This window comes from Lutra lutra, chromosome 2 (genome assembly GCF_902655055.1).
Source record: "Lutra lutra chromosome 2, mLutLut1.2, whole genome shotgun sequence".
Taxonomy (NCBI): Eukaryota; Metazoa; Chordata; class Mammalia; order Carnivora; family Mustelidae; genus Lutra; species Lutra lutra.
The window spans coordinates 2,187,802-2,209,366 of NC_062279.1; the positions used below are offsets into that span (position 1 = coordinate 2,187,802).

General features: G+C 44.5%; 1 pseudogene; it reads right to left on the minus strand.

Moving 5' to 3' along the window:
• Positions 1 to 17,802: 17,802 nt before the first annotated feature.
• On the minus strand, positions 17,803 to 18,186 carry LOC125094286 (40S ribosomal protein S15a-like; annotated as a pseudogene).
• Between the last annotated feature and the right edge of the window lie 3,379 nt (positions 18,187 to 21,565).

A 21,565-nucleotide genomic window follows, 5' to 3' on the forward strand; every position in this document is an offset into this window, starting at 1 on the left:
TCAAAATATGCTTTTGAGGGAGAAGCAATTACCAGCACATTAGTGCAAAGCCTGCCAGTATAGGGCCTTGTATCACACTCCAGACGGATTTCCCAAAATATCATAAATAATGTGAACTGTTGATGTAAATTTGAAATCTCAGATGATAAATAGCAATTTATTTTAATAAAATGACCTAGAAATACCAACTCTATAGCATTCCCTTCAAACACAATGCAAACGGATACTTTCCCTTTTAGGGCTGATAGCTATAATCCTTTTCCCACCATGAAACAACCAACCCATAAAATATAACTGAAAAAGCAACATTTTAAAATGTGCAAATGAAGATACATAAATTTTAAAAAATCAAAATATAATTTCAAAGGAACTAAATCTTATTCGTTCCTAAATATGGTTAAGTAAGGAGTTTTTTTTTTTAATGTATTTCACTGATAGGCAATATAAAGCCAAGTAAGGATATAATTCCTTTACACTGGACAAGGAACCATAAGATAAGCTCCTTCACAAGAAGGACATAATTCTTTCCTCTATGCATGTGATGTCAATCAACATTTGGGGTGTGAATATCCAAAAAGGCTTACCATCTCATTTTTATCCTTTCCATCTTGCTCCAGGGTCTTTGAAGTTGTTAGAGGATTTCTCTATGTATTCTTGGGAGTTTGGCAAGAAAAGAAAGCTATTTTCTATGCCTGGGGATCTGAGAGATGAACAAATTATGTGATCTGACCATGCAGAAAGTGAGTTTCAAAACCTCTCTAAGAGCACGGCTGTCTGTAGGGATTTTAAGCCAGAAATGTTCTCCTGGAAGCAGAAGCCTTCCCATTCTTTTGTTATATAGGTATGCGATTTATTCCTCTATGTTTCTTTCCTTATGTGTCCTTGGAGACTGATAACTTAATATAAGTTTATCTACTCTAATGTAGACACAGGAATCAAATTAAAATAAGAACTCTATCTTGCTATGAAATTATTTGGAGCACGTTTCCTTTAACAACTGTGAGATTTGAAGACATTGCAGAATTCATTTGATTTAAGGGCCCATGAGGTCATGACAAGTAAAATTCTGCATCCTCCAAAGGGAGGGAGAGCCCGAGAAGAATCACCTCTCATGGGAGCAGATACAGCACTCTTTTCAGAAGTGTGATGGCTAATTTTGTATGTCAGTTTTTCTAGGCTCTGACACCCAGTGGTCTGGTCAGATGCTAATCTGGATGTGGCTGTGATGGTATTTTTTAATAGGATAGCTAACAGTTAAAGCAGGAGGTTTTGAGTAAAGCAGATGGCCCTCCATGTTATGGGTGGGCTACACCCAATCAGTGGACGCTCTTAAGAACAAAAACCTGAGGCTTCCTAAAGAAGGAATTCTGCCTCCAGAACACAAAATAGAAATCTTGCCCGAGTTTCCTGAAGATTTCAGACTCAAGATCGTAGCATTGATTTTGTCTGTAGGGGGAAAGGCCCAACAGCGGTGAGAGGAAGTGCATTTCCAAAAGATCAAGAGTGGTTAGAGGGTGGTTAGGTGATGTACCAGACCCGGACTCCTTGTTATGTCATCAGATGGTCCCCAGCGCTAGCTCTGACTGCTCAGCATTTTACACTGCTAGCAGACTCTTCCCTCATGTTCTCCTTCCTCTGCAGCACAAGGAGGAGACAGCAGTTTCTTCTGAGAAAGAGGAAAGCAGACAGGCTCTCGAGGCCAGCCACGGTGGAGGGAGGAACGGGTCCTGAGTCCGATGGGGGGATGGTCAGGTGTCTGGGAACACACAGCGGGAATAACCCTCCTGCAACCTTTCTGCCAGAACATCCGCAGCGAGACACAGGCATCCAGGAGAGATGTGGCAGGATCCTTCTGTGGAGGAAGCCGGTGGTGACAGGGAGAAATCACCCCACAGCATGGCCTCGGAGCATCCCTGAGGAAAGCCAGGCTTCCTGTAGAGTGAGCCCCAGCAGCCAGAAGGACTCCCCCGGGACCACACGTGGGTCCTTCGGGAGCAAACAGAGCATTGAGGGTACACAGACACTTGGGACACGAAAGACGGTGACTAGACTAACAACCCCAAACCTGGATCTCTCAGGATACACCATGAAGACGCCGAGAAGTACAATTCGTATTCCCAGAGAAACCAGAGGGGTTACTGCCTCTGAGAGCCAAGAACCAAGGGCATAAAATGAGCAGAGAAAACAAGCAAACTTTGGAAATGGGAGATGCGGCGGCTGGGTGGACTGTTCATGGGAGGGGCGGCAAGGGAGCGTTGAGGAACCCACCAGACCTGGAGTGAAAGGATAAAGAAAAGCGGGGATATGGGGCACTTTTGAAGTCATATTGGATTGTCAACAAAACCTCATAGATTTAACATAAGATATTTAAAAGAAGAAATGTTCACTCTGAAGAGGAAAACGTGAGCAAGAAGCCAACGGAAGATGTGCTAAAGTAATTGAGAACATGGAGGCAGAAGCAGCAGGATTTTCCAGACGGACGGGGTGGAGGCCTGGCTCACTCTGGGTGCCCGGGGTTGGGAAGGGTTCCTGTTAGGACTGGACATGGGGAAGGCATCTGAAATTGCTCCACGTTTAGTGGGGGAGTCACTGACTGATTTTAGATGCAGAGCACGGGTACCGCACTCTCCTTTCATCGTTTGCGACATCCAGAACGTTCTCGAGGAGAGCAGTCCTGGGGTGGGGAACTGCCTTTCCAGAGGTTTTGTGTATCCAGGCAGGATGGATACAGGATGTAGGGCGAGAAGCGGGGCTCGGAAGTGTGCGCTGGACAAGGGACCAGGCGCTGGGATGGGGGACTAGGATGCGAGAGGACGGAAGGACATGAGTGTCCGATTCTTCAGGGGTCAGAGCAGGTGGATGGATAAAGCTGGAAAAGGATAAACACTGAGAGAAAATCTGGAGATGTGGAGGTAGAACAGTCAAGGTTGGGGCATGTGGACTCTGTGACTTCTGCAACAAGGCCAAATGGCCACCCACCCTCACTGATCTGGGGCTCTGGGAAGAAAACCCCTCAGAGCATGAGGAGTTCCAGTGTCATGGGATGGGACGGGGTTTCTTGGGCTGAGAACACTGAGGGATCCGAGGGCCAGAGAGTCCTGGGGAGCTTCAGCATTTAGAGATGAGGGAGAGGAAGGGCTGCCAGAGCTGTGCGAGGAAACAGGACACTGTGCTCTCTTGGGGATCCCCCAGGTTGTCATGAGGGGTCGGCGATGTGTGGTGTGAGGGCAGTGACGAGAGGCTCATTTGATGGGAGCTTCACAGGCATCTTGGGGAGACTCCAGGGGCATCAGGGGGGATGGAGGAGAGAGATAGACAGAGGCCGCAGGACAGATTCCCCAGCCTGTGTCCCAGCCGCCCCTGGCTCCATGTCTGGGAACAGTCCTGAGTCCCCACCAAAACCCGGTGAAACCTCCGAGTCTTTCTGGCTAGTTCTGGTGGGCATGGCCTGGATCAGCTGAGGTGCAGACCTGTTCCTAAACCAGAGCGTGAGGGTGGGAGGGGTAGCAGGGGGCAGAGACGCGGGGAGGCGGGCATCTGTGGTGAGTGATGGGAGGATGTCACGCCGTGTGTGCAGCCCAGAAGGATTGTAGATCTGAGAGTGATGCCGGAGAACGTTCCATCCCAACAGCTGCTTCCCGGGAGGAGTGACGAGCACCCACAGCTGGAAGTGCGGGTGAGGGGAGCTGGTGGCGGGCTGGGGACAGGGACAGGCATGTGACAGATCGACATGAGGAGACCAGAAGCAAAACGTGGGGGAAATGAAGTCAGACCATGAGGTAATGCAGTGTGACGAGACCTAGGGGCATGAAGGGACATCTGGGCCTGAAGAGTAAGTCAGTGAAGAAGGACTGGTCCAGAGAAGGCAGGTTTGTCCAAAGACCAGGCTGTGTCCCCCACAGCCTGCTTGTCTCCTAGAGCAGGACGCTGGCTGCGTATCGCGGGGGGGTCTCGGGCACAGCAGCAAATAGGACTGAAGTAAGGGGATGCTGGCCCTGCGTGCACCTGTGAGAACAAGACAAAACAAGACAAAACTGCTCTTCAGCTCCCCCAGGTAATCACCAAGAACATTTTTTGGGTTCTCAATAATGCTGAGTAACAGAGCAGGTAAATGCAAAACCATGTGACTTTCCCCAAAACAATAAAGCTTGCGCACTGTGGTATCAGTGCAAGAGGATGGTGAGAACGCTCTCTTCCCGTTTTTGATGCGGATTTTAGGTTTTAGGTTTCCAATGGGCAAATATTTTCTGTGTGTGTGATAAAGAAGACGTCATTTTATATAAAAAGACATCTTTTCACTGAAGAATGTTCATATTTGTCATCACTCAGAGCTTACAGGGTAAAGGCCCTGGTTCCTTGTTTCCCTCCTGCTTTCAGGCCACGGTGATGCCCCGTCAGCCCAGAGAGCTGCTTCCACAGGACCCCACACCCTGCTGAGCAGGAGCGAACCTTCTTTCCTTGCAGGTGGGAGATCAGGGAAAACAACGAAAATAAGAGTGTCTTTATGTGCAGATGTATTCATCCATGGAACTTGAATTTGATTTCAGAGATTAGCTTACAAATTAAACAATTTTTTCCCCCTTAAAACTCAAGCTGTGTTCTTCGCTCAGATTTCAGATCTAATGACACTGATCCTGCGTTGTGAATTTAGGTGACGCTTGTGCGGTTGATCGATACGGCACTTTCCCAAGCGTTTTAGCTCCACAGCCCTAAGCAAAAAGAGGCATTTAGTTGAAATATGTAATTAGGAGGTCTCGTGGGTGAGGGTACTATTCGAGAGAGCTGATGACGGGATGATTTTCCATAGCTGCTTTTTCTGATTTTAAATGTGAAAAGTTCTCTAAAATACTCTTTCCGTTTCTTCATCCTTTGGTCCCTCTTCCATAAGCTGGCACCATCTTCTCGCTGCTGTTGGAAACCACAGGGCACCTCCTAGATGCTTTCCAGAAACTGCTTTGTTTGTTTGTTGATGCACTAACGACAGAAGAACAATGGGTCTAGATATTTCTCCCATTTCTATAGAAAAGTTTATGCCATTCACACCCAAGGTTAAGGAGGAGGTGTCAGTTTCTTTAATAAGGGCTAAATTCACCTGAAATGTTTCAAAATGTTTATGAAGGGTGAGTACACAAATGGAGAATCAGCCAGAAGTTATTTATGAGCTACCTCTGTGATCGATCTTATAAATGCACGTGCAAAAGACTCATCATGCGATTCAAAGTCAAAGAGAGATTTAGTCGCTCACACGATCACAGCATAAAATGATGACGTTAGAATTAAGCATAAGTGAGAAAGGAATGGGATAACGTTGGATAAGGAGTTTCATTCACTGATAAATACAGTGACAATGTGATAAGACACCAGTACAAAAATATGTCTGTATATATTATCTTTTATGTAATCAATAAAATTATCTTTTATTGATTTATTTTGGGTGGGGGAGGAAGGGCAGAGGGAGAGGCTTTGATTCAAGGAGGAAACAGGCCAGAAGTCAACTGTCTACATTGTGGGGTCTGTGACAAAGGGCATTCCTGAGGGCTCTGTAATCTTGCAAGTTACCTAATAATGAAGCTGGGGGATGTGGTGGGTCACATTCCCAGGGGCATGTCCATGGGCTCCTTGGTATGAGAGAGCATACCACATTCGTGTTCACGGGGGCTGGGCTGTGGGAGCTGCGGGCAGTTGGCACGGATTGGGATGCTCTGCTGGTAGGGTAGTTGCGCCATATTGAACAAGAATGGGACTTGGGGGGCCGCCTGACTCTTTTGTCTAGTTATAAATGTGCAAATGTCCCGAAGCCTGAGCTGTCAGTGTAGCCAATGCATTTCCTGAAAACAAATGAAGACCAGAAATGAAGTGATTGTAACCTTGTTGCGTGGAGACAAGTCATACCTTCTGAGCTTCTGAGCACATAGCAAGCCCATGCTGTTTTCTCCTGAAGGAGGTGAAAGTGGTTTCTGAAACTCAGTGGGGACGAGGAGTCCCACTGTGGCTGGTCTTTGGCTCCTCGTCTCCATCTGTGTTGGAGCAGAAGTCCTAACAGAGGGCTGGCCAAGCCCTTCCTCCTCACGCTGCATAGACACCTGTTTCTCCAGTGGAAGGTCACCATTCTGTAGTATTTTCCCCGTTTTAGCATGAAGTGTGATATCATTGGAGCGTTATGGTTTGAATTAAAGTTCCCCACAAGCAATTTATTTTCCCGTGTCCCTCAGACCAAAATCTTTGGAAGAATGTTATGGGTTACTAAGACATGCTATTTCTTGTGCCTTTCACAAAGTAAATACAATCTTTGATCTAATCAGAAGACTTCCTTCCCCCTGTGCATTGAATCAACTTCTCCCAGAGTGGCTGTCATCTTGGGAATTAAACCCCATGTGGGGAGAGGGTCTGTAAAGATGCCCATCTGAATTATTGATTTCCATAACAGTGTGTGTGTGGCAGGCAGGGCAGGTTTTAATAGGTTTTCCAGAGTGGAAATGATGAAGTTGATTTCTATTCAATATTTCATCAAGGTATAATGTGCATAGAATAAAAAGCACAAATCCAAGGTTGATTTCTTATACCTCATATAAGTTGATTACTTATACCTTATAATACAGACTTATTATAAGGTTGATTATTTATACCTCTAAGTGCCATGGCTTTTTTTTTTCCTAGTGAAAGTGCTTACTTTTACATGTGTGATATGAAGTCAGAGAGTGTATCCTAAAATACCCACGTATCAACAGTAGGCGGGCCTATGCGCCTTCCCTCTGTACCCTGTCACTGGTTCTTTCTCAGATATGTGGTTTACAACCAATTTCTCCCACTCTGTAATTTGTCTTTTCATCTCCTATCAGAGTCTTTCACAGAGAAAAATGCTTTTAATTATGATGAAGTTCAGTTTGTCATGTTTTCCTTTTATGGATCCGGCTTTTGGTGTCAAGTCTAGAAATTTTTTTTGCCTAGTTTTAGATATTGAAGGTTTTTTCCCCCTAAAAGTATTATAGTGCGGAAAAGAAAAAATGAAAGAAGATGGGATTGGGAGGGAGACAAACCATAAAAGACTCAATCTCACAAAACAGGCTGAGGGTTTCTGGGGCGAGGGGGGAAGGGAGAGGGTGGCTGGGTTATGGACACTGGGGAGGGTATGTCCTATGGGAGTGCTGTGAAGTGTGTAAGCCTGAAGATTCACAGACCTGTGGGATAAAAATACATTATATGTTTATAAAAAATTAATAAATTAATAAAAAAAGAAAAAAAGTATTATAGTGTGGCATTTTATGTTAAATCTCAATCCATTTTGAATTAATTTTTGCGTAAGGTGTGAGGCTTCATTCAATATATGCGTATGTACTCTACAGACACCCAACTGTGCGAACGTCATTTATTGAAAATGTGGTCTTTCCTTCACGGAGTTGCCCTGGCCACGAGGTGGAGAGTCAGCTGGGCAAATTTGTAGGAATATACTTCCGAGTCCTGTGTCCCATTCCATGGATCTGTGTCTCTTCCTTTGCTCAGTCCACAGCCCTGACCACTGCAACTGTAACGTAAGACTTAAAATCGGATAGTTGGATCCCTCTTTTGTTTTATCCTTCCTTTTCAAAATTGTTTTAGTGACTCTAGTTCTTCTGTCTTTCCATATACATCACTGAGAAATCTGAACAAAATTCCTGGCCAATCTACCAACCTTCAAAAACTCCGAATGAAAATATTAAGGAAACAAAACAGAACAAAACAAAACAAAAGACACCAGGAGAGAGACCAAGATTCGGTCACAGATGGTTGATTGTTCACCGAAGACCCTTGCTCCCCTTTCTGAACATGGAACCCCATGTTACGTCAGCAAGTGGTCACTCACCCCCATCACCCAAGTCACGTGTGGATGGAATTCCCTAAGGGGCTGCGAGCATGAGGGATTTATGCCAATAACAATCCTGGCTCATCAGAAATTTCCTGACCAACCATCCACGTTCTTCTCTCCTTCTGACTGTCTAGAACAAAGACAAACCCCTGACCAGGATGTTAGGAACCACATATCAAAAAGGAAAAAGCTGCATGATGGACAAGCCTGGGTTTTTAAGTTGCTATTTGGAGAGCTTCTGGAACCAGCAATACTTGCATTAGGGGGAAAAAGATGGTGTGGACCCAAAGAAGTGAAGACTCAAAGATTAACAAACTATGGGGCTTAATTCACGGAGTTTGCTGTTAATTATGGAGGAAAAATAAACAGTATAAAAAAAATTGAAGCTAGTAGTTTTCAGAGGGAGGTGTGCAGGAGACAAGGTAGGGCAAACATGGGTATCATTGTGATGGTGACTTCTCATTCTTACCCTGAGCGGCGGGCTCACGGATGTTCACTCTGCTTTACACTTGGATTATAGACACTCCAGCACCTGCCGTTGCTTCTTGCTCTAGGTTTTCCTTCATCATCCCTATGTCTGATGCCTGCTCCCATAACCCCTTTTACATACCTTTCCTCAAACGCTTTTTTGTAGTACATTTGATATCACTTCCTATTCCTTCGAAGTAGTCCATGATTAAGGAACTGTGGGTTATTCATTTTTTGGATACCCAATATTTGGTCCCTGGCACATTGTAGGTGTTCTAGAAGCTTAAAGAATCATCAATATTATCCCAACCCCCCCAGATTTAGTTACATTAGGAAGCTGTTATTATTTAGGACTTTTTAAAGATCTTAGATTGAACAGAGCAATATTTTATATTCACACATAAGTGTACTCACTGAAGTAATCTTTTCATAACCTGCAAACAAACAGGCCATTTCAAAGTGCTTTCATAAAACATAGATGAAGTCTGAAATCTCATACTGTGAGTTTATAAATAAGTAATACAGTTTATTATTGATTATGGATCGGGTAGTGGCATGTCCATTCAGTGTAACAAAGAAATATTGAACAGATCTCATCCCCAAGTCTCTACTTGTTAGACAGCCTCCACCGATTCTCAGTGTACCACTTGTGGTTTTGCTGGATTAATTAGCACTTCTCTTAGAAGACAAATCTTGCATCCAAAAGAATCTATTTCCTCTTCTTTTGAGAAATTGATATTCAACAGAAATGACTGAAGTCTGTGAGATTATTTCCCAAAGAGAATCTGTCATTTCTGTAATACTGCAGATCTATTTTTCATGTTTGGTGGAGCAAAATGTTGCTTAGATATTTTTTAAAGTTTGTAACCTGGCAATTGTGGGTATTCTGTTTGCTTGCAATCTCTGCAGTATTGGAGCATTGGGACTTCAACGGTACAGAAGTTTTTAGGGTCAAAAATTGATTAGTTTGAGAAAAGATATGAAGCCTTTGACAAAAATGCTTTGTTTTAGAGAAAGAAAAAAAAATGTTTCTACATACGTGTCTTCAAAAAAGTTTCCAGTTCAGCATTTTTGAAGACCATCAAGTAAAGTCAAAAATTTTTTTCTTCTTTTTTGAAACTACTGGAAAACACTCTTCACACAATTTATGCAAGAGATAGAACCTAATGAAATGAAATCAGTCTATATCTGAGCAGAAATTTAAAGGGAATTAGGCCACCGACCTTACAGAAATACATCATGCTGTGCGCTTTGGTGTAGATTCTAGGCACTTTTGTATGCGTTGACCTTTATTTGAAAAGTTGCTGTCAATTGAGCTAAAATAATATGACATCTTCCTGCCAGGACGTAGAGACCATGATATCATTAGGTTATATTCAATCTAGAATCATAGTAGCTCAAATTTTTGGAGACCCTAAAATTCATACTGAAAAATCACCTGTGCTCTCTAGGTAACAGCTGGCACCTGCCATGCTGGCAAGTGAGAGAAAACCGTGTGTGTGATTTTAAACATCTCTATCGCTGTGTCTCTGTCTCTCTCTTGCTCAGTGGGTGGAGAAATGCACTTGCTCAGTCCATTCCTTTGTGGTATGTGCCAGGAGGTACTGAAGTAGGCAGTATGTGAAGTATAGAATTGCCTCGGAAAATGGTAAAATATCTGGAAATGTAGCAGCAATTAAACTCAGTAATTGTATAATGCATTGAGTTCCTCGAAGAATGGGTCCTCTTCAGGGTCCAATCCAATGTGCGATGGTCCGATAGGACATACAGTGTGTGCATATACAAAGTACGATGGGGTCATTAATCTCTGGCTCCCCGTTTATGAGTTTCATGGGGAAAGGGAGTCCCCGTGTGACTTCCACCTGGGTCTGCCCACGGACCAGCCAAGTATTGGGAGCTGCTCACTGTGAAGAGATTAGCATCTGCTAACTGTCGCTGCCTCTCTCCCACCCAAATGCTCAGGCCTGGAAGACACCGCAGGAGACAGTGTGGAGCTGGCTTCCTAGTAAGAAGGACTCAGGCCAAACCCCTTCCATCCTTGGAGAACTAAGACCCCACTCTGACCAGTGGGCCTCCAGGGCGTTTCAGGTGGCCATGGGCCTCTAATTGTGAGGCGCTCAGTGTGATGCAATCCCAGAGTGCCTGTTTTCCTTTCCCTGGTGCACAGTTATCCTAATGAATGTTTGGGGTTCTTATTGAAAGGATAGGAGGAGGGATTGCAAAGGAAGGAGAGATGTCACCTGGGCACTTTCCTCAAGCCCACACAGTGTCCCACACCGAGGGGCCATAGGTGGCACAGGCCTTGGGGATCATGAATTTCATGATTCTCTCCCAAGATGACTCAGGAAGTCTGGTTATAGACCTGGAGTTCCTTGAGAGCCCAGCTCCTCTCAAACACACCTTCCATCCTGGAGACTTGCCATTCCAATGTGACTACCCTGTCACGTGTGCTTTTCAGTCCTTCATTGCTTTATCAGGAAAGTAATTACCAATGAGAAAGTTCTTTGATCCTCTAGAGAAGGATTTTTTAAAGTGGCTCATGGACACAGTCTCAGGGTTCTCTTATGGGGATTTAAAATTCTTCCTTTTTGTCTTTTTATTAAGTGATTACAGTTCTCATAAAATGACTTTTTCCCCCAGTGATCATTTGCCTGTGAAAGACATTTGAGTAGAATGTGAGTTTACTTTGCTAAATCAATGTTTTCAAAAGTAGAGAGTATGGTTGAAGATAATGAAAGATCAATGGGAAAAGTTAGGAAATTTCTGCTTGAGAAAAGCCAGCCTCTTTAAATAAAATGACTTATGAATTGTTTTGAAGGATTTGATAGAAATATAAAATCTAAAATATGCATTCTGTTTTCTTAGATCTGCATTCAGAACATTTTGAGTAATGAATTCTTGGTGTATGATGTATTTAAAATTTTTTAGCCGTGTAGGGGAACATTGACAGAAGCACAATTATCAAATATTTACCTAAAGTAATTTATGGAGAAATACATACAATTGACCTCAGAATCCCATAGGTTTGAACTGCGCAGGTCTACTTACATGCAGATTTTCTCAATAAGTACACAGTATATACTGCAAATATATTTTCTCTGCCTTATGATTTTTTAAAATTTTATTTTATTTTTTCAGTGTTCCAAGATTCATTGTTTATGCACCACACCCAGTGCTCCATGCAATATGTCCCCTCCTTAATGCCCACCACCAGGCTCACCCAACCCCCTGCCCCCTTCAAAACCCTCAGTTTGTTTCTCAGAGTCCATAGTCCCTCATGGTTCATCTCCCCTTTTGATTTCCCCCAACTCACTTCTCCTCCCCATCTCCCCTTGTCCTCCATGTCAAGCCTTATGCTCCACAAATAAGCGAAACCATATGATAATTGACTCTCTCTGCTTGACTTATTTCACTCAGCATAATCTCTTCCAGTCCCGTCCATGTTGCTACAAAAAGTTGGGTATTCATCCTTTCTGATGGAGGCATCATACTCCATAGTGTATATGGACCACATCTTCCTTATCCATTCATCCGTTGAAGGGCATCTTGGTTCTTTCCACAGTTTGGCGACCGTGGCCATTGCTGCTATAAACATTGGGGTACGGATGGCCCTTCTTTTCACTCCATCTGTATCTTTGGGGTAAATACCCAGTAGTGCAATTGCAGGGTCATAGGGCAGCTCTATTTTTAATTTCTTGAGGAATCTCCACACTGTTTTCCAAAGTGGCTGCACCAACCTGCATTCCCACCAACAGTGTAAGAGGGTTCCCCTTTCTCCACGTCCTCTCCAACACGCGTTATTTACTGTCTTGTTCATTTTGGCCATTCTAACTGGTGTAAGGTGGTATCTCAGTGTGAATCTCCCTGATGGCTAGTGATGATGAACATTTTTTCATGTGTCTGTTAGCCATTCGTATGCCTTCTTTGGAGAAGTGTCAATCCAGTGGATTGATGGGCTCCATAGTTAAGAGCAAACCAATCCCCGGGTCTCTTGCATTATTCTCTACTAGACAGATCCCCTCATACCTTCTACTTCAGGATTTCCACCACTGTTTGGCCAAGCCCCCTCTCTCCTGCCTCTAGCCCCACTCAGCTACCCTCTTCAAGAAGAGACTATCACTGTGAGGCTTGTCACCAATTTACCTGCCTCTTTAAAATTTAAAACAAAATCATTCAATAGCAAGTGGAAAGCATAATTAACCATGGCTTTCTTTTCTCATCTTCCAAGGGAGGAAAACCTTGAAATGACCCAGGGTAAATGTATATGCAAGCAGCGCCCTTTTTTCCGATATGAGGTAATTACAGAGAGAACTTTTAAAAGAGCTTCATGGAGCATCTCTCTCCCTTTCCAGCCCCTACCTAGAAAACTGGTGAATCTGACTCAGATAAGTATCTCAGGAGGGAAATTTATATAATTTAACCTAAAGGAAATGAATAAGTTAGTACATAATTAGTTGGTGAATCACCTCACAGTTTCTTGAGAAATGGAATACATTTATACTTTTAATAAGAGTTGGAAAAAGAATTTGAACTTGTGAATATATTTTTACTGCCGGAGACGCCAAAACTCATCTAATTGCTGCTGTCCTCCAGCTATGAGCTTGAGCTCTGTCCGCGTCCCATCACCTGGCTGTTTCTGTTCTGCTGTGGACAATGCGCTGGGACTCCTTGTCACCTTCCCTTCCTGAGAGATCAGTCTCTACCCATCTCCCACCTTGGAGTCTGTTTACAACCACACCTGAGCTTAACGTACTCGTCCAGCTCTGTACTGTAGGTGATCTGGATGATATTTCTGCCAAAGCATGAGACCAGATCCCTTGCTTTCTCTGATGAAGATGGAAAAGTGATAATGTCTGACTCACTGCATTTGGTGGAGAAACTCCTCACAGCGGTCTTGCCACATGAAGAACAAAGACAGGAAGTGTATCGACCCCTGGCTTCTCCACTGAGGACAAAAAATGGTTGGAATAATCTGAGTGTGATACATTCAGTGGGCCCGGTTTCATATTTGGGCAGGAGCATTATATTAAGAGACTATGCAAGTCCATGATCTTCCTGTATGTTAATTCCCCTGGTTCTGCAACTGAGTGGGTCCGTCATTCAGGGGAATTTTTTTCTGCAGAACCCACATTCTTGAGTTATCAGGTGATGGTGATTAGCGGGGTGTGAGGAGTCATCCACTTAATTTTTGTAAAAGTGATTCATTGTCCATTTTATTTTTGTTCCCTTTACGTGCATATGTGTTAAGTAAATCTCTTTTTAAAAATTCAGTTGCACAGGGGAGTGAAGCGTCTGCCTTTGGCTCAGGTCATGATCTCAGGGTCCTGGGATGGAGTCCTGCATCTGTCTCCCTGCTCAGCGGAGAGCCTGCTTCTCCCTCTGCCTCTGCCTGCTGCTCCCCCTGCTTGTGCTCTCTCTCTCTCAGATAAACAAACAAACAAACAAACAAATCAATAAATCTTCAACAAAAATTCAGTTGCACAAGAAAAACCACCACGTCACTTTGAATAAGTAAACTCAATCAGTAGTAGGAGCTCCTGTCTCATTCTGTAGGAATTGTGACCTCGATAATTTGTGGGTTTCCCTGGGATTGTGTCAGGGTTCCAGGGAGAGTATTTCTTCCTGCAGTATTGGCCCAGATTGTGACCGGGAACCGGGGGTCCCTGAGAGTGCCATCCTGCTTATCTAGCTGCCTAAGTCTGGTGGTCTGTCCTCAGTCATCTGGGAGTTTGAGGACGTTTTACTGAGATTCTCTGTAATCCACACTGTGTAGATAAACTGGGTGGCGCCTCCTCTGGGGGTTCCCCAGACTGAAGGGAAAGTTCCTTTTTTCTAGACGTCTGTTCCATTTCCCCATTCGCTCCACACCCAGGGTTCCTCTTTCCCCAGGTCTCCCAAGTGGGGAAGAGAATAGACACCCTTCCCACCACCCCATGGCCTCTCCCAGACATTTTGCCACTGATGTACCTTGTTTTCCCACATTATTCCATTCCCTTTGTAAACACTGGCAGTTCTCCTAAGGATTAGGATTTTAGGACTTGGCTATCTACTTGAGTATGGGGGAAAAAACAGAAAATATAGGAATAAACAAGAGTATTTCAACACTTTGACCCGGCTTCATGCTAACACTACTTTAATTAGAAAGCCCAGATGGATGAGAGTATTGGACATGGAATTTGGAGTCCTGATAAAAATATATAATTTATCTTTACATTTTTGTGTGTATCCCTAGACCTAAGCATTGTGCTGGGCAAAGAGTCGTTGCTAAAAAAATGCTCTTGAATAAGGGCAACTGAACGTTTTCATCTTGTGACATAACGTACACAAAATGGAGATCCAGAGCTTTCCCGTTCTGTATTACGTACTTTCACATCACATCACGTTTTTAAATCTAAGCTAAATCATTATAATTCTTTGCATTTCAAGTAACTCACCTTTTTTCCAAGGACTTTATTTATTTCACAGAGGGGGAACACAGACAGGGGAAGGGTAGAGGGAGAGAAGCAGACTCCCCGCTGAGCAGAGAGCCCGATGCGGGGCTGGATCCCCAGACCCTGAGATCATGACCTGAGCTGAGATCAAGACTCAGACACTGAACAGACTGAGCCCTCCAGGTGCCCCCAGAGTGGTAGGGTCAAGACATTCCTGTTAATTCCCATTTTTTTCTGCCCTTATTCAGGCTCTCTGTCTTCTGTCTGCCTATAGCCACTTCTTAAGTTACGGTCCTTAGTGTTTTTACCTTGTTTGGTCGGTTTTGTTGCTATTTCGTGCATTTCCATCCTGATAAGTACGTCTTCTGTGGAAATTGGTGTGTGTGGGATTTCATTCCTGGCTCCCATTTCTCCTGCTGCAGGTGACGGCCTCTGGCTCAAGGCGGTGTCAGTGGGCTCGTGGGTCTCCGATGCTTAAAGACAACACGCACCTTGCACTCCCAGCACTGCCAGCTAGCTCAGGCCGTAGGGTCTGGGCGCCTGTAAGACTGCCCTGTTGCTGCACTTGGCGGCTTTGGCAAAGGCTCTGAGCTGCCGTGGAAGCCTTGCCCCTGCGGGGGAGGGGCTGTGTGAGCAGAAGCCAGGGAACTGGAGGGAAGTGGCATCCTCTCAGCCCTGGTCACCTGCCACTGGGTCCAGGGCCACACTGGGAATTCTCACGGCGGTGTGGTGAACCGTGTTGGCAAAGGACTCCATATAACCAATGCTTAACAGGTGGGTGCTCGGCATGTCAACCACTCACTCCTTCCTCCTTCTCTGGGTCCTGGGGTTCCTCAGAGGACAACCCAAGTCTCATGATGTGGTCATGAGTAACAGAGAGCTTTCTGGAGCATTCCAGACCTTGGGCCTTGTTCCTACAACCCCAGGCCGTCTGACATGTCCTCCGCAGTCCCTTGCAGCCTTCAGGGAGCTGGAGAGGAGCTGACGGTGGCCTTGGCCTCAGGACAGGACCCCTTCGTCCCCATTCCAGCCATGGTCTCAGGGATAACCTCCAGCTATGAGGACAAGTTTCCTCTTTCACTAAACTCCTGGGTCCCTCCTCCCTGTAGGGTAACTGAGACATCTGCCTCCTAGAGGGTATATTGTCACCAGGGCCATACCATTTCCTTCAAGAGACAAGAGGAGCGTCATACTTACATTCCCGAGGGAGAACCATGCACAATTCCTCATTGGGGTCTTGATGAAACACTGAAAAGAATATGACACTCTGGGTGTACACTGCTCCGTGTGTCTGGCTGTAGACTTCCCTCTCTAGCTGTAGGATGGGCCTTAAAAAGGAAGAAACGTATCTTATTTTGTTTGTAGAAGAATGTTTGTGTGCAGAGAATATTTGTAAACAACAAGCATATTGGCTGGTCATGAGCTAAGTGGATGACAAGCATAAGAATCACAAAAATACAAGTGTCAGCAAGTTTAGACAGAACGCCATAAAGCCCGGTGCGGGCTGAAGCGCGTTTGGGTAGAGTCAGGAGAGCAGGCGGCGTGAGGGCTCCCGAGCGACCCCGCACCACCTTCCTTCTCATCGGTGCTGAGCAGCTAGTCCTGGCATCTGGAAATCAGGTCCAGCTTTGCTGATCTCTCACTTTTCAAGAGAAACTAGGACAGATTTTCACACGCTTTCATCTCATTTTTAAACATTGGTTGTGAACTGAAAGTGTTTCGTAAACAATCTGTCCATAAAATGAAATATTCCTGCAGGCCAGATGTGACCTGGAGGCAGCTGCTCCGAATCCTCTCCGTTCGAGAAATGAACGAGAAGCAAGAAATGAACAAGAAAACAGAAGAGGAGGAAGGATCGAGTAGGTGGAAAGTGACGTGATGAAGCTTGGGTCATCCTGGGGACCAAAGACAATGCTGTGAAGAGTGAAGACAATGAGGGATGAAGGCAAGAGGGCGTAAAAGGCAGGTGAGGGGGAGGGAAGATGGGGAGCATTCCACGTCACTGTGTGGAAAAGGCCACGTGCGCCATACAATGGCTGTTGAATTGCCTCCAGTTCTCCTGCTAATAAACGCAAACCATCTGATGCAACGGCATACGGTCCACCTGAGGTGAAGGACAGTGGACATTCTTAGTCACTGAGAGAGAGAAACACGTTTGAAATACCGTGGGTCCCATATGGTCGACGGGACGCTGGGATGACTTCCCCTCCATTTCTCCCCTGGGATGAGGCAGAGTCATGCACAAATCAAATCAGCATTTCTTCAGGGACTGGTACGACTACCTCGTCTATCAGGATGTAGGTTTCTGTTTCAAACAAGTCTGTCTGCAACATAGAGAATATGTTATCACGACATCAGGTTGTGTCTTCTTAACGCATTTTAGGGAGCTTGTGTCCCTGGCGAATTCTCACTGTGTAAGCGCAGTGTCTGTTACAGAAATCTCTGTTGTGATCTTAGCTGGCACCGTCAGGAAAGGATGTGCTGATGGATAGTCCATTTACCGCCTGTCCCTTCATCACAAGCAAATCTATTATGAAAGCAGGGGAAAGGATTGGGGAAGTCACAGACTCTATTTTGCTGTGCTCGGGAACGGTTCAAGTGGAAACTGAAGGCAGACTCTGCTTACGCGTGTGCAAGCTGGAAGAGAAGGCTCACCCGGTCAGCCACGGTCTAGTGCAAGAAGCTCCCTTCAGGGGTGTGGAACACAAGGTAGTTCTCCGACCCTCACCGTAGTCTTCCCAGGCTGTCACGGGCTGGGGTTTCACACAACACAGACTTACCGATCCACAGTCTGGAGGCTGGAAGCCTGGGATCCATGTGTGAACAGGGCTGGTTTCTCCCGAGTCCTCTGCCCTTGGTGTGTGGACACCATCCTCCCCCCGTGTCCTCACACGGTCATCCTTTTGTGTGTGTCTGAGTCCTTGTTTCCTCTCCTTATCAGGACACCAGTCCTACTGGAGTGGGGCTACCCTCCATAAGGTCATGGCCTCCTTTTGCCAATCATCTCTCTCTCTCTCCCTTTCTATTGAGGTAGAGTATTTATGTGTATGCATTACATCCCTAGAAAAGGAATCCCAGGGTCTTCCCTTCTATTTGTTTCCTTCTTTCTTCTTCGTGATCCATGATGCTAGCTGAGGTATGTGTATGAAACCAAACTGGTGGGATGGGAGCAGATTATTTTGCCTTTTTTCCAGATCTTTGAGTCGTAGATCAAATCCGAGGCTCATCACCCCACACTCGTGTAACCTGCCCGCGAGGTTTACAACCATTTCCCCAGCTGCGTAATCATCAGGGACATCTACTTCACCAGTGTAACCGTCTTTGTCATTACAGTAGGAAGCCGGAGAGGACTTCAGAGCGTGACCTGATAAGAACCTGGGGTTCATGGCTTTGTTGTCTGGCTTTGTTGGGGCTCTTGAGAGCTTCTGCCCCAGGCACCGTCATGGCAGTGTGGAAAGATGTGGAAAGAGCTCGGTCATCTCTTTAAAGACCCCATCTCCAAACACAATCACATTCTGAGATCCTTGGGGTTAGGAATTCTATTTATGAATTTTGGGAGGGACGCAGTTTAGTCCATAACACTCTCCATGTTTTTTTTTTTTTTTTAAATTTTAGAATGGTTTTTAGTTGATCTTCATATATGAGGAATGATAGCTATTTTCTTTCTTAAAATTGTTTTCTGGGGTCACCTCTACTGCCCCATTTCAGTCTTGGAGGACCCCCGTGTATCTCCACATCCTGCGTCATTTCCATGATCACTGGCCACCCAGCTTTTAATCCCATTGTATGTGTCTTGCTCTCATTTTTCTCTCTCTGTCTCAAAAACTTTACATTTGTGATGAGGGTTTTTAATACTTTGCATTACTTCCTTTGCTAACAATAACTTTAAATGAGTTTAAAAGCACCCTCAGGGTATATGTTAGAAAATTATAAATAAGGACAGACACAAAGCATACTGTTTATCGACAGCATCTATGGCCAAATCCCTTTCATATATTATGGCTAATTTTAATTTCAGACTTACAAAGTAGACACATAGTTTTACCCCATTTTATGAATCAAGGGTCTAGTTTCTTGACCAAGGCCATCATGGTAGAACTTAACCACGAATGCCTAAAACTAAAAATCCCGCATCCCCCTTTTGAGGCTGCTTCTCATATTTAAGGTTAATTCTGTGTCAAAAGTTGCATTGTTAAAGGTTCATCCAGTTATCGGTTCACACTCTATTTAATAAACACGTGTTTATTGCTTGCTATGTTCAAGGCACCTACTCTGACACACTGTAAATGAGGGAGGTTGTATAAGTACACACACACACACACACATGCACACACACACATGCACACACAGTCTTCCATTTCTGATATTTTGAAAATGACACAGAAGTCCTCTAAAGTAACACTTCAGAAAAGCTCACAGAACTTAGTGCAGGTGTTGAAACTCAGATCATAAGAACTGAAGTAAATACTTCCATTTTGGACAGCTGATCATGGAGCGATCCCCCAAAAGAATTTGCTGATCAGGTTGAAGATGAGGTCAGCGTTACTATAGTGTAACATCACCTTAAATGTGTGTGGCAAACAGCTACAAAAATGTGAAGGGATTGGTGGGTAAAGTTCTGGGCTTGGATTTAGGGTTTTGAGTACAGTCGCACGTCTGTTCTCTGATCTTCAGAGAGTGCAGCATCTCCATCTTCTCACACACCGATGTAATGATTACAGTAATTCTGTCCGGCTCCAAAATATATGGTCACAGACACCCGAGAGTCGCCAATATGAGATGCCACAGTTATAGAGTGTAAAATTTTATCTTTTTCCCCAAACAGGGAAAACCAACCAAATAAATTTTCCAGTGAGATTAGGGAGGTTCAAGAGGGATATAGAAGTTGAGCAGCCAAAGGAGATGCACAGTAGTCACATGAGAGACGAGACAGTGGGGGGAATGGAAAGATGCCGTGGGACAGCCGGGTCGGTCCAAGAGCCACGTGAAGCGAACAATCTCCAGTGTAACATGGGACCACCAAGCACGGTTGTGCCTTTCTCTCCCTCCTCAATCACCTGTAATTTCAGAGGAGTTGGATGAGCATGGAAATGCCTAATGTGTCCTGTGAATGTATGAGGTTGAAAGATACATGTATTACATTAAGTGAAATAAGTCAGTCAGAAAAAGACAATACTATTTATTTATTTAATTTAGAGAGAGAGAGACAGAGCATTAACACATGTACAAGTGGGGGGACAGGCAGAGGGAGAGACTGTCAAGCAGACTCCCCAGTACGCATGGAGCCTGATGCGGGGCTCAACCTCACAACCCCAAGATCGTTATTGGTGTTTTCCAAATATCATCATCGGCTCTCTTAATGCACATTAAAAAATGACTTTAATTTTTAGAGCTAGTCTTAGGCTTTCAGAAATATTCAGTAGAATAATATTCAATATTATCACTGAAGGACTGGGTGTTGAGAGTTGCTATATTTCCCTCCCTCTTCCCCTTACAATGTTCCCTATTATTAACATCTCGCCCTACTTGGTGATTTGTTATAACTTATGAGTCAGTGTTTGGGTCCAGTCATTAAAAGTTACTTAGGAGAAGAAATAAAGATAATGAAGATAATCCCTGAGCACAGACGGGTTGCACATGAAATATATATTAGCTCTTGTTGCTGTTAAATGCTTGACCATTTATTCTGACCTGAATATGTGTGTTTCCCCTGCTTTGTCCTCCTGCCATGATTTTTCTCATCATTGCTGTGCTCAGCTTCCTCTTGGACTGTCTTGCTGTCCTCATCTGATTGAATGCTCTTATGTCTTTTCTTTGGCCATCTCAAACGGGATTATTAAACTTGTCACATTGCTGGAAAGCTAAGAACTCAAGTATCTTGACTAAGGTCAAATAGCTAGAAAGTGCTGAGCCATCAGTGAGCTGTCTTTGTGGGTTTCCAAGCCACTGATGGGTGTGGCTTCCTCATGGTCCAACATTGGAAGCAGAGAGAGGGGGTCCTGGGAGAGAGTGTGTTCTTGATGGTGACTCCGCATGGCCCTGTCCTGAGAAGATCAGGAATTATCAGGATCAGAACCACATAGGTAAATGAGCTAAGTTTAGAAAATTCTTAATTGGTCATCTCAGATGTTTTTTTAAAAAGCATTCTCCTTTAGCATAACACTGATGACATAATTTCATGCTTAAATATCTTTCATGGGGCCCAAAATCCAAATCAAGTCCTCACTTCTTTAAGGTGTTTACAAGACCTACATAAAAACATAGCCCTGGAAGTCTCCGTGAGCTTTCTACCCATCCAGAGCCCGTTGAGTTGTTGGCTTGGGTTGTTGTGCAAGTCATAGCATCAGTGATACTGTATGTCCTCTACCTGCTGGTGAAACCACGGGCTCATGCTCACTTGCAAAGTATCTGCTCTAATTCCAGGGGCTGTTCTTGTTTGTTTGTGGTGATCTATGCTCTTAGCAATCTTCCAGGGCACAGTCCAAATTATTAACTGGTCACATTGCTGTATGTTAGATCTCCAGAATGTATTCATCTTATAACAGAAAGTCTGTACCCTTTGACCAGGCTCTCCCTATCCTGCCAAACTCCAAGCTACTCTTGACTACGTTCCTGCAACATCTAACATTGATTGTTGTGATTATTTCATAATGTATATCAAAACACCAAATGGACATAATTTTATTTGTCAGTTGTCTGTCAATAAAGCTGAAAAACAATCACCACCTGTTCATTAAGACTTCCTGAATCCCAATTCCCAGCAGTTTGCCTGTTCACCCATTGTGCTCCCTCAGATTGTGTTCTCAGTCTGCTGGTCTGCTTT